General features: G+C 47.1%; 1 protein-coding gene across 2 annotated transcripts in view; it reads right to left on the reverse strand.

The window, feature by feature from the left end:
• The window catches only part of MAPRE3 (microtubule associated protein RP/EB family member 3), a 53,314-nt gene extending 45,657 nt beyond the window's left edge, over nucleotides 1–7,657 (reverse strand). For both annotated transcript variants that reach the window (XM_049652422.1, XM_049652421.1), the window contains exon 1: nucleotides 7,492–7,657. The gene's annotated coding sequence lies outside the window, so the exon portion shown is untranslated. The remainder of the gene's footprint in view (nucleotides 1–7,491) is intronic.
• Nucleotides 7,658–11,960: the final 4,303 nt, after the last annotated feature.

Below are 11,960 nucleotides of genomic sequence, written 5' to 3' on the forward strand. Positions count from 1 at the left end.
CAAGTTGTGTGACAGGCCGTATGTCCCTCAACTCTAAGACCTGAATCCCCAGTGCTCAGAGGTAAGTAGACACCACCACTGGTGGAGGGCAGGTATCAGTCCTCTGGGCTGGGCCGTGGAGGCAACACACGATGTGTGTGCACAAGAAAGACGAGGTGAGAGGACAGCTACTGGGCCACCCCTCCCTTCACAGCCAGGAGCTCCATGGACCTGGTGTGGCAAAGAGGGGAGCTGCCCAGTCTGTCCCTGCAGGGGGCTTCTGCCCATCAGGTGGCTACTGGTGGGCACCCAACTTTCTCTATCCTTGGAAGAAAAAGGACCTCTGAGCTGATGGCTGAACGGAACATGCCAAAGGCAAAGGGAGAAAGGAGTTTGCGCAGGCTTGAGCACAGTCTTTCAAAAAGAGTTCAGATAGGTACACAACCACCAAAACATGACAGCGAGCCTCAGATAAGGCCTCCAGGACACTGGGGGAAGAAAGCCCACCCAAAACAGAGCTCTGTTATACAGGTTTTACTGAAACCTTCTGATAAATTTAAACAGCAAAAGGTAAGAGGCAAGGAAGACTATCTTAAGATACTTTCTTTTCATATATATATTTTTTTACGTCTCATTTGAGTCAAGCGAGAGTACTTCTCTGGATGATGGACTTGGGCATCTAGGCCATGTTTTTGAGTCACACACCTACACGATATTCCAGGCATGTTCTCTCTCAAAGAAGAAATAAAGTGGTATCTAAAGAAACAAATTCAAAAAGTGTTTTTGATAATAGTGAAACCAAATAATGATAAATTAAATATCTCGTGATTTTCTTTGAGACTGTCTACTACATGGAATCTATAAAGCACTGTTTTAATGTTTATTTACTTTTGAGAGAGAGAGAGAGAGAGAGAGAGAGAGCATGAGCAGGGGAAGGGAGGGGCAGAGAGAGAGGGAGACACAGAATCCAAAGCAGGCTCCAGGCTCTGAGCTGTCAGCACCGAGCCCGACGTGGGGCTTGAACCCATGAACCATGAGCTCACGACCTGAGCCGAAGTCGGACACTCAGACGACTGAGCCACCCAGGAGCTCCTATAAAGCACTAGTTTAAAAGTTTTATAATAAAAGTTATAACTGCTTAACAGAACAATTTTAGGAAACAGTGAAAAGCACTATGAAAAAACTGCATCTATTTATAATCCCATGCTTAAGTGATATCACTTAAGATTATCACCTATGGTTTGGCATATGCCCTTCTAACCTCTTTTCAGATTTTTCTTTATAAAATGGTATCATTCTTGACATACTATTTTGCATCCGTTTTTTTCACTTATTATATCTAAAGTTTCTGGTATCAATAAATATTCTGGGGTGCCTGGGTGGCTCAGTTGGTTAAGCATCCAACACTTGATTTCAACTCAGGTCATGATCTCACAGTTTGTGAGTTCGAGTCCCACGTCTGTCTCCTTGCACTGACAGTGCGGAGCCTGCTTGGGATCTTCTCTCTCTCCCTCTCTCTTTGCCCCTCCCCCCTCTCAAAAATAAATAAATAAACTTAAAAAAAATTCTTTTACAAGATTTTTAATGTACGTGCGGTGTGTGTGTGTGTGTGTGTGTGTGCGCGCGCACGCACAATATTTTACCTGGGTAAGCCTGACCAATCCCTAATTGTTGATCCTTTGGCTATTTTAACTGTTTGATATTATTTATAATGTTACATTAATAAAACTCCTTGTATAAGTATTTTTATATACACCCTTGATTTTCTAAACATTCTTAGAATGGTAATTTTTCATCTAAGGATATATGTCCTTTTAAGGCTTTTGACATCCATTGTCAACATTACTGAAGCAATGTTTCTTGCTCAGTTATTTTAAACATACCACACAGTGGCGTGTATCTCCCATACACACGAAAGAGTTTCAGTAAAAAAAGTAATTTTACTTGGAGTTGAAACATTTTAGATAGGTCGAGTCCTATTTACTTCGGGCAAATGAGGCATCCAGAGCTCAAAATGCTGATGTTACATTACGCCTGTTTAGCAAAGCTGATAGGACGTGACGCTAGTGAGAAAAAGACACAGGGCTTAGGCTGGTATTGGCTGGTCAACTCCACACAGAGGAAAAACCATCCTTGGCCACAGGATGCCTCTCCAACCTTAGCCAACTGTCGCAAATTTGTACTTTTGGCCAAAGGGGAAGATTAGGTGATGGAATGTGGATTACTCAGCATAACCCATCCTAACTCCTGGTTGAGCAAGTCAAAGCATGCGCCTGAATGGTAGGTGTGCCCTCTTTCTATACTAGATAGGACATTTGGCTAGGAAACACAATTGAATATTGGAATACTGATGATGAATTCAACTGGGCAAGAGGAAGGGACTGTTCTTAAGAAGGGAAGGAAAAGACGAGGAAGAGGTGGGGAGGCAGCGGGTCAATGAAGCATGCTGGGCTGCCAGGGAAGCAGCCACTTTGGAGTTTCCTGCCCTTACGTAAGAGGCTGGCTTGGTGTAAACTGGCTCGGCCGACCGGAGGGAAGCAGGCTAACCCTGTCTGTCCCATGCACTGAAGGCTCCGAGTAAAGGCAACGGCTTCTTTGGTACCAAAATGTGCTCAGTGAAAAACAACCACTGATGGGGCACCTGGGTGGCTCAGTCGGTTAAACATATGACTGTTGGTTTCGGCTCAAGTCATGATCTCACGGTTTGTGAGATTGAGCCCCACGGGGGCCTCTAGCGCAGAGCCTGTTTGGGGTTCTCTCTCTGTCCCTCCCCCTCCCCCTCTCTGTCAAAATAAATAAATAAACTTAAAAAAAACACAACCACTGCTAACTCTATTGGTCTGCATTAAACTACAAAAGCATACATGTCTCTCAAAACAATTCACATATAGAAGCACATAAAGTAAAAGTTCCCCTTTGAGTCTCCCTTTCCCTCCTCCACACCCAAGTTCTGCTTCCAAGAGGTAAAACCTACTGTGTTTATCTTTTCAGTCTTTAGATGCCTATACCTGGGCATTTTCTTCCCAAGTGACACTTGTAGGACTTCAAGTTCACTTGTGTTCTGGGCCTGACTGACTTGCCCTGGCTCCTTAATTACTTGGTAGTCTCTGCCTTGATCCCATCTTCCCATCTGGAGATGTTGCCTTCCAAGATGACCTCCCTCTACCTCTCCTCACTAGAAAGAAGGCTTCCCTCCTAAGATGGACAGCTCCCTTCCCTGGCCCTCCAGCTCTCCCGGGCAGGCGCAGAAGCTGGCCTGAGCAAAGTCGCCCATGCGGGCTCCATCTCTAACAGTCGAGAAAGTGCATGAAAGCCACGGGAACTCTAGTCACAAGGGAGAGCTCAGCGGCTTTTTCATTTCAAATTAAGCTCACTCCCCAGACTGGCCTCCCCAACTGGAGGACCCACTGCCCCCAAGACACACACAAACACACCAAGTCGGCACTCTCCTAGTCAAGCACTCCTGCCCTGCCAGGCCTTCAGACAACCAGGTCAGCTGAATCCATGGACACAAAGGGGCATTTCATATACTCCGGTTTTGGCAGTTGGAATAACACTGCAAGTGCCAGGTTTCACAGGACACGTCTTCTCTCTGTGCATGTCAAACATGACGAGAGAGCTGCTGGGAGATGGGGGCTGCTGAATTGAGGGTCCAAGATGGATTTAAGTCATGATACAATTTTGAAAGTAGTGTTTTTTATTTTATGCACTAGCAATACAAAACAGTGGTTGCTATCTCTTGTTCAGCAGGTACTTTACATACTTTCTCTCGTTTAATCCCCAAAACAACCCTGAAAGACAGGTAGGTTATCACTCCAGGCTTGCAGGTGAGGAACTGGCACTCGATCGTTCCACAGCCCCCCAAGGCCAGGAAGTGGCAGGACTAGCATTTGAACTCAGGTCTGTCTGCTTCCAGAGGCCAGACCGCCTCACTTTCTCAAGGAGAGGGGTTAGAGATCTCACCGGGGCTTCCAGGAACTACAGAAGGTTCCAGTCTGGGAGCTGGAAGATAACCCAGTTTTCTCCTCCTCTTGGCCCCTTTCAGCCCTCTGCATCCGGCTTCCTGGGATGCAGCAGCCTCACAGATGAGGAGTTGAGAGGGCTTCAAATACCCACCTTCACATTTGCTTTATATTAGATGATGCAAATTTTTGAAAGCAAAACCTTCCTCAGGTCAGAGTGTGTGAGACAAAATTATTGTTTTTAAGGCAGCAAGAATAAATATTTAATTAGACAGCAGGACACTAGATTTTACCTAGCTTTGCAACATTTCAGACCATAAAACAAGTCTTTGTCTCTGGGACTAATTACAGACTAGTAAATTATTTTTATTAAAAGCCTTTGGAATATTACACATGAGGGGTGGGGCAAGGTAGTAGTGTAGACTAGCTCTAGTCTAGAAATCTGGGTTCTAATCCTGACTCAGCCACTAATAACCACCAACATTCACTTGTATGGTATATACAGTTTACAAAGTGTTTTTACATACTTTCTACATTAGTTGGATGACCTCAGGCAAATCACTTAACTTTTAATGTCTCACGCTAAAATCTGGAAAAGAGAACATTGAACTACATCAACTGAAGTCCCCTCTACTTCTAACAACACACAGGGGTTGGGCATGTGCTTTAGGATCTTTCTGAATGTGTCTGTAAACAAGGGCAGATGCATACTACTTTAGAAAAATACTATTTTCTGTTCAGATTCTGAAAGATGTTACCCAGCTAAGTTCACATATAGCTCATAAGACATTTGCTGCCAGCTAGTTGGCTCAGCTTCTGGAAGGTACCATATTAAGGTCTTGGGTTGGATGCCTACATAGGAGCTTTCCTCTGTTCAATAGTCAACTACTATGCCCACTGGCAGTCAATCATCTTACACACATAAACCCATAAAGTAGGTTGGCTTGGGGGAAGGATTTGACGAAATCCGTCCTCACAGTGCAGGCACCCTCAGGATGGTAGGGCAGTAATGGCATCATCACATACCCAGAAATATTACAAATATCATCCCTTCTCAGTTCTAAGACACGTAAAGCCCCCTTCAAGTCTTGCCACTTCCTGGCTATTTTAATGGTCCTGAAATTAGGATATGCCTTAGAATCAACATACATATTTTGATCTGGTTGTGTTAAACGCTTTTACTAAGAGCTGTCGGTAAATTGCTGGTGTGTCTTAGAATCAGGGAAATATAATGCTATGAAACCACCACCTGGATTACATAGACTTAGGTCTAACTTGATTCAAATCATGCCCCTCTCCCTGATCCTAACAATTACATTCAGTAACAACTGGATAGGCCATGTATAAGGCACAGGTAGCAGTCCTGTTTCCCAACAGTAGCCATTTAAAAGGCATTCCATCATTATCCCATAAAACATTGGTATGGATTTCAAAGGCAAATTAACCCATATAAAAATCACTGTGATGCTCTGAAAATGTACCATCCCACAGCAAACTGGAAAGGGAACATTTTACTCACACCCTCCTCATCTATCTAGCCTTGACACATTTTCTTGCTTCTTAATTCACAACCCTCCACCCCAGTAATATCGCCGATTCCCAAAATACACTCAACCCAGGAGGAGCAGCTCTCCAGCACAGCTGTCTGCTCCTGCCCTGCCCGGGTATTTCGGTGAGCTATGCAACACAGAGGACCACACAGAAGGAATGCAACTCTCAGGCCCCACAGCTCCCATCGCCCCACAGGCAGGTGCATCCCGCCAAACCCCAGACTGGCATTCGAAACAGAAGAAACTGCATTGCTGCATGGGGGCTGTAGTTTTCCTGAACTTCATCTCTATGTTTAAAACTAGGGCGACAGCCGTCTTTGCTACTGTAAACTAATCTGATGGGCATGGGGGTGGGGAGTGGCTCTGAGGAGGCTGCCAATAGGCCATGATTGAGCAAAGTCAAGGAGCACAACCTTTATTTCTCACTGTTTGCAATCCCCCAAACTCCAAATTGGTGAGTCCTTCACTATGATTTTTAGAAGTAAACTATCTACTCCTTTTGTAGTTTGGAGTGAAAAAACCACAAAGCTTCTTTTAGGGTTTAACTGGCTGATAGTTACACATATTTGCTAACAGCACACTGAAATCTGGAAGCCAAAAAAAAAAAAAAAAAAAAAAAAAAGAATCAAAGGAAGCTGGCAATGAGGAATGAGGTACATGCTTAGTAGTTAAGAGCCCTCAAGTTGAGACACGTTTATTAACAGACAGCTTCTGGCTATGGACACCAACTATGACTTCAGCTCAATTTCTGCTGGAAGAAGAAAACAGTTTGGATCCTCCAAGATCAGGAAATGCAGGGTGGGCAGGTGGATTGGTAACAAACATAACGCAGGGAATTGTCCAAATATGCTAGCACCCATATCAGGTGACAGCCCCCACAAAGATTCACAGCTGCAGGAGGCAGGGGGTACAGGCCTCAGACCTACACCATGGAGCAACCTCAGTTCTTCCTCTCCACTCTGCACATGTTATGTTCAAACTCACTATCGCTCAGTTGGTTACTACATGGAATTTACAGGTATCAGAGATTGTCCTGCCACAAGCCCTCAACACACAAACAGTAAGCACCTGCTATGGATGATATCAGGCCTATTTCTAAACCTCACATTACACCAGGGTTGTACTGTATTAAAAAAAAAAAAGTAGAAACGAAAAGAAAAAAAAAAAAGAGAGAGAGAGAGAAAAGCATACTAAATAGTACCGAAAGATGCTTATTCACAACACCACACCGGAAGCGCAGTAACTTCAGCTCCCCAGTGCAACCTTCCCCCCGCCCCCCACTACCTCTAGTCCCTCTCGGTAGCACCAGCCAAGGCCATAGCCCAGCCCACTAGAAGGCCACCATGCACTAGCGGGTGTTCACTAAACACTAGCTGATCGCCATGGGGCTGAGTCCTCAGCAAAATCTATTCTGAAAGCCCCACGAGCTCTTAGCAGCCAGTCAGAACTGTCCAAACCTGCTTCCCCACACCAGCCAGGGCACGAGCTTGTGGGGTAAGAAACCTGAGGCCCCAAGGTTTGGGCAGGCAGAATGTCCCCCCTCCCCCAGTCTCCCCTCGCCTTCTCCCTTGTCACTCTTTTTCTGGCATATCACTGGGGAAAACCAGAGAGGCCGGAGGTGTGAGGCCCAAGAGGAGTAAGGAGAAGGGACAAGGGCGGACTGGAGGCAGTTTGGGGCTGTGGGGAGAGAATCAGTCCCGCGTGGAGGTGCGGTGGCGCCGCATCTAGTGGGGAAGGACGCCCCCGCCCCGACTCCCCAACCCTGGGGTGGGTCCGGAGGGACGGCAGGGAGGGGGAGTGGCTCGGAGGCCTGACGGCCGCCGCCGGGAACCCAGGAGAGAGGGATGGAGGGACAGAGGCGGCGGGGGTGAGTCGCGGCGGGGGGGGCGGGGGCGCGGGTGGGGAGGCGAGGGGGGCAGCCCGGTTCCCCTCCCCCAGCCCGGGCCCGGGCCTCTCGCTGACTCAGCCCCACGGCGTCGGTCGCCTCGGCCGGGACTCACAGTGCGCGAGGCGGCTCCGGCGGAGGCGGCGGGGCGGGGAACAGGCGGCGGGGGCGCTGCGGCTGAGGCTGCGGCTCCGGCCGGAGGCTCCGGGGCGAGGGGTCCTAGCAGAGGCCGCCGCGGTCTCCGGCTTCAACGCACAGGGACTGCGGGGGAAGAGAGCACTGCGCAGGCGCTATGCGGCCACCGCTGTCAGTCCGAGAGGGGCGGGGCCAGGGCACCCGCCGTCTCCAAGGCAACTGGGCGGCGAGGAAAGGACAGCCCCAACCTCCACCTCTTAGCGACGGCGGCGGTGGGGGGGGGTTGGTGGGGGACAACGAGAACAGTCTCTCTACATTGTCGTAGCAACAAGGAGAAGAAACCACCTCATAAATTTATGGTGGTACCGAGGGAGAGCTCTTACCTTGTCACCATGGCAACTGGGAACAGCCCCTTCCTTTTTCCTTAGCAACAGGGTAACAATTCCTCCGCCCTGTCTAAGCGCAGAAGGAACAACCATTTACACCTGATTCCGTAGTAGCCAGATGACGGATTCTTACCTCACGGCTACTGCAAAGGAAAAAATTCGCGCATTATTTCTTCTCTTTCAGCAACGCATGAGAGCTCTAAGGCTAAGCTCCTCGCGGTTTATGGTTTTTCATCACAGCCCGTTACTCTAATCTCCGAGTTCAATTTTCCCCTCCCCGTGTTAAACATACCTTTTCGTCTTCTGCCAGAAAGTCAATACCTTTACCCCTAAATCGAGCTAACAGAATCGCCTATACACATATCTCTTGAGTTTTTATCAACCTCATTGTCTCTCCCAATGCATTTGTGAGCATTTCTTGTGTCTTCATCTTGTCCATTAGCTGGTTGAGATTCTATCTCCTCATAACTAGTTCCCTCCCTGATATGTTCACTGGTGTCTCCAGATTCCCTATGCTAAGTCTGCTTTTATGGATCTCCCCATATTTTCTAGAGCCCTCTTCTTCCTCTCCACGCCTGCTGTCCTTGTTCTTCAGTGCTCTGTCCAGGGCTCCACTATGCTCACCCGCTTTGTGATTTCATCAGCTTGGTTCTCTTCTTGCAGATGATTTCTGGCTCTGTCTCCCTCAGCCCTGACTCCCACAGATGTCTGAGGTCACCTCTGTACCCACCATGAACATAGCTCTTTTATTACACACATCCAAAGACAGTGTTGTCTTTGGTTTACATTCTGTCTCCCCAATCAGACTACGTGCCCCTTGTGGGCAGGAATTCCTTCAGCATCTAGCACAGAATGTGACACGTAGTAGATTTCCACATAAATACATAGTGTTGATGTAACTGAATCGAATGAAGACAAAGATTTCCTTGAAAATTCTTCAAGATTTTCTTTGACCCCCAAAGAAATGGGTGAAGGGAGTCAAAAGGTTAAAAAAAAAAAAAGGTTTTCATTCTTTCTCACTTTCTCTGACCAAACTGCCTCAGAGTCTCCATCAGTGTTCTCCTTATGATCTTAATGCATATTTAATCTTTAATACTCCTGTTAGAACTCCCTCACTCCCTTAGCTCTCCATCTTAATGCTAAAATTCTAGTCATCTGTTAACTGAGACTCTAGCATTCTGTATTTCCTGAATCCTCGCCTCTAGCTAGTGTCCCTTCTACACTATCCCAAATGTATCCACTAAAGAAAATTTCCTCACTGGGTACTGACCTCCTCCATGACTCCTGTCAGCCTCTATAATCAGTCTAAGCCCTTCGCACCTTACCATTCTATCATCTGCTGACCCAGCTTGGATCAAGCCCTTTAGGTGCGCATCACTGGATGCTGCTGGGCTCGTTGGCATACTGGAGACACTGCATTCTCTTCAAATGACTCAGAGGTAAGAATTCATTCTTTTCCCAGTGTCCCTGCTTAGCTCTCAGAGATTCCATCCCAGGACTATTGGTGCCAAAGGATTCTGGGCCCATTTTCTCAGGGGAGAAGGAGAAGGCAGCCCATCATAAGTAGAGTATGAAAAGAGAGGCACACAGCAAGTGTTGAGTCAAGACCGTCTCCTCCTATCCAAGGCAACTCTCAGAACGGAGAGGGTTCCTTGTAGAGGTTAATCCTCAGGACAGAGGCGCCTGGGTGGCTCAGTCGGCTAAGCACCTGACTTTGGCTCAGGTCATGATCTCACGGTCTGTGGGTTTGAGCCCCGTGTCGGGCTCTGTGCTGACAGCTTGAAGCCTGGAGCCTGCTTCGGATTCTGTGTCTCCCTCTCTCTCTGCCCCTCCCCGGCTCACAGTCTCTCTCTTGGAAATAAGTAAACATTAAAAAAAATCCCCAGGACAAATCAAGGAGTTAGGAGAGTGAAAACCCAGGCCATACTTTTTCCTAGCAACAGAATTGGAGAATGGAATTGTTCCTAACTGTATCTGTAGGGTGTCTGGATGCTATAAAGACAAGGGGAAATTTTCAGATTCAGTGTATTTTGTGTCTCCATTCTGAAGTTCCAGCTCAGCTCCACGGTTGTAAGTGTAGACTTGGGTGGTGTAGACTGCCCCAAGTAATCGTGAGAAGAGACTATGTCCTTGTAGCCCCACATCTTTGCAGGGGATAGAGGACCACTGTACAAAGAGTTCCTGCATACCTTTCACCCAGCTTCTCCACCTTAACATTTTTACCATGTGCGGGTTATCTGTTGGTACAAAATAAATCACTCCCAGTGTTTAAGATAATAACTGTTTCATTATTTCCATTTCTGTGGGATGGGAATTCAAAAAGAGCTCAGCGGGGTGGTTTTCTGGCTCCGGGTTTCTCCCACAAGTGCAGCAGTCACGTGGTGGCAGGAGCTTAAATGGTAGGGGGCCAGCTAGACAGCCCTCTCTCTTCCAGTTGTCTTGGAGCAAGCTTGATAACCACGTGGTGTCTTCAGGGCTGTTGGACCTACTCATATGTAGAGTAACTCTGCACCCCCTTTTATAACCCAGCTTCAGATATCACTTCTGGCATATCCTTTGGTTGGAAAAAAAAAATCACAAAACTCTACCTAAGAGCAAGGGGAGGGAACCCAGACCCCACCTCTTAATGGGAAGAATATCCAAGTCATAGAATAAGGGAATGTGGATGGGAGAGATTGTCGAAATCATCTTTGGAAAACATCATCTGTGTATTCCTATTCTCTGATGACAACCGTTCATATCCCACTCAATGCAAAATACATTCATCCCCTCCCCCAAGAACCCCCAAGTCTCATTCCATGACGGCACCAGCCTGAAGTCCAGGATCCCCTCTTCTAAATCGGGTCCCCGTGTGGATATAGCTCCTCACATCCAGTTCCTTGGGCATGGCTCCTTGAGGATCAATCCTCCTGACCTGAAGACCCTGCGAAGTAAAGAAACACATCGCGTGCCTCGTATATGCCCAGAAAACACTAGTGGCACAAGCATGGGGTAATTTCTATGGATATTATCATTTCAAACAGGAGAAAAACTGAAGGCACACACAGCAGTTACTAGTTCACAGCGATTCTGAAATCTAGCCGGGCACATGTTGCCAATTCCTAATGTAGTGCTCGGACCCACTACCATTTACTTATATTAGCCTTCGCATGGATTTTTCCCCCCAGTGGGTTATAATCCTTGCCTATGATTATTTGTTTTGATATGCAATTTGTCATCGATTTGGCCAGGGAAAGAAATTCCAAGTTGGCTCTTGTGCCCTTTGGAGTTGTTTTCATCATTCTTTGAACATTTCCTTGCTTTCTGACACAAGATGTTCCGGGCTCATCTTGTGCCTTTCCTGCCCCGCCCCAGAATTGGCCATTCACCAGGGAACCATGGGTCCTCCTGACTTTTTGATGTTCCTTTTTCCATTCCCTCTTGCTCCCTAAATCTGCCCTTAGACTTCGATGTTTCCCTGAGTTCCCATCTCATTTTTCTCTCCCCTTCCTCTGTACCTACTCCCTGAGTGCCTTAATCTGTTCCTGTGACTTCTGCATCTGGGTCTCCAGCCCAATAAGCTCTCCTAGCTATCAGAACTGTTCATGTAATTGTCTTCTAGATTTCCTCCAACCCTGTGTTCCATAAGCACCTCAAGCTCAGTGAGTTTCAGTTAAACTTATTTACCCTTCCCCCCACCAAACCCCCCCTTGCTATATTCCCTATTATTGTTAATGGCATCACTAGGAAAAACGTGAGGATGATCCTATCCCACATCTTCTCCCAGCTCCCTATACCAGAACGTTTTTCCAATATTATCAATCACACTTCTAAATGTCTTTCAGATATGACCCTTCTTTATCCCCATCACCTCTACCCTCTCTTACCTGAGTTATTGCAGAGCTTCCCACCTGGTCTCTCCGCCTCCAACCTCTCCCACCTCTGACCCATCCTCAACGCCACTCCTAGAAAGCTCTTTCCAGAAGGTAAATCTTATCACGTAACGTCTCAGCTCAAATCCCTATGGTTGTCCTTTTCAAACCAGCTGAAGCAACCACTGGCCACGGGGGATTCATGTAAGGAG

Source organism: Panthera uncia (assembly GCF_023721935.1).
Source record: "Panthera uncia isolate 11264 chromosome A3 unlocalized genomic scaffold, Puncia_PCG_1.0 HiC_scaffold_12, whole genome shotgun sequence".
Lineage (NCBI taxonomy): Eukaryota > Metazoa > Chordata > Mammalia > Carnivora > Felidae > Panthera > Panthera uncia.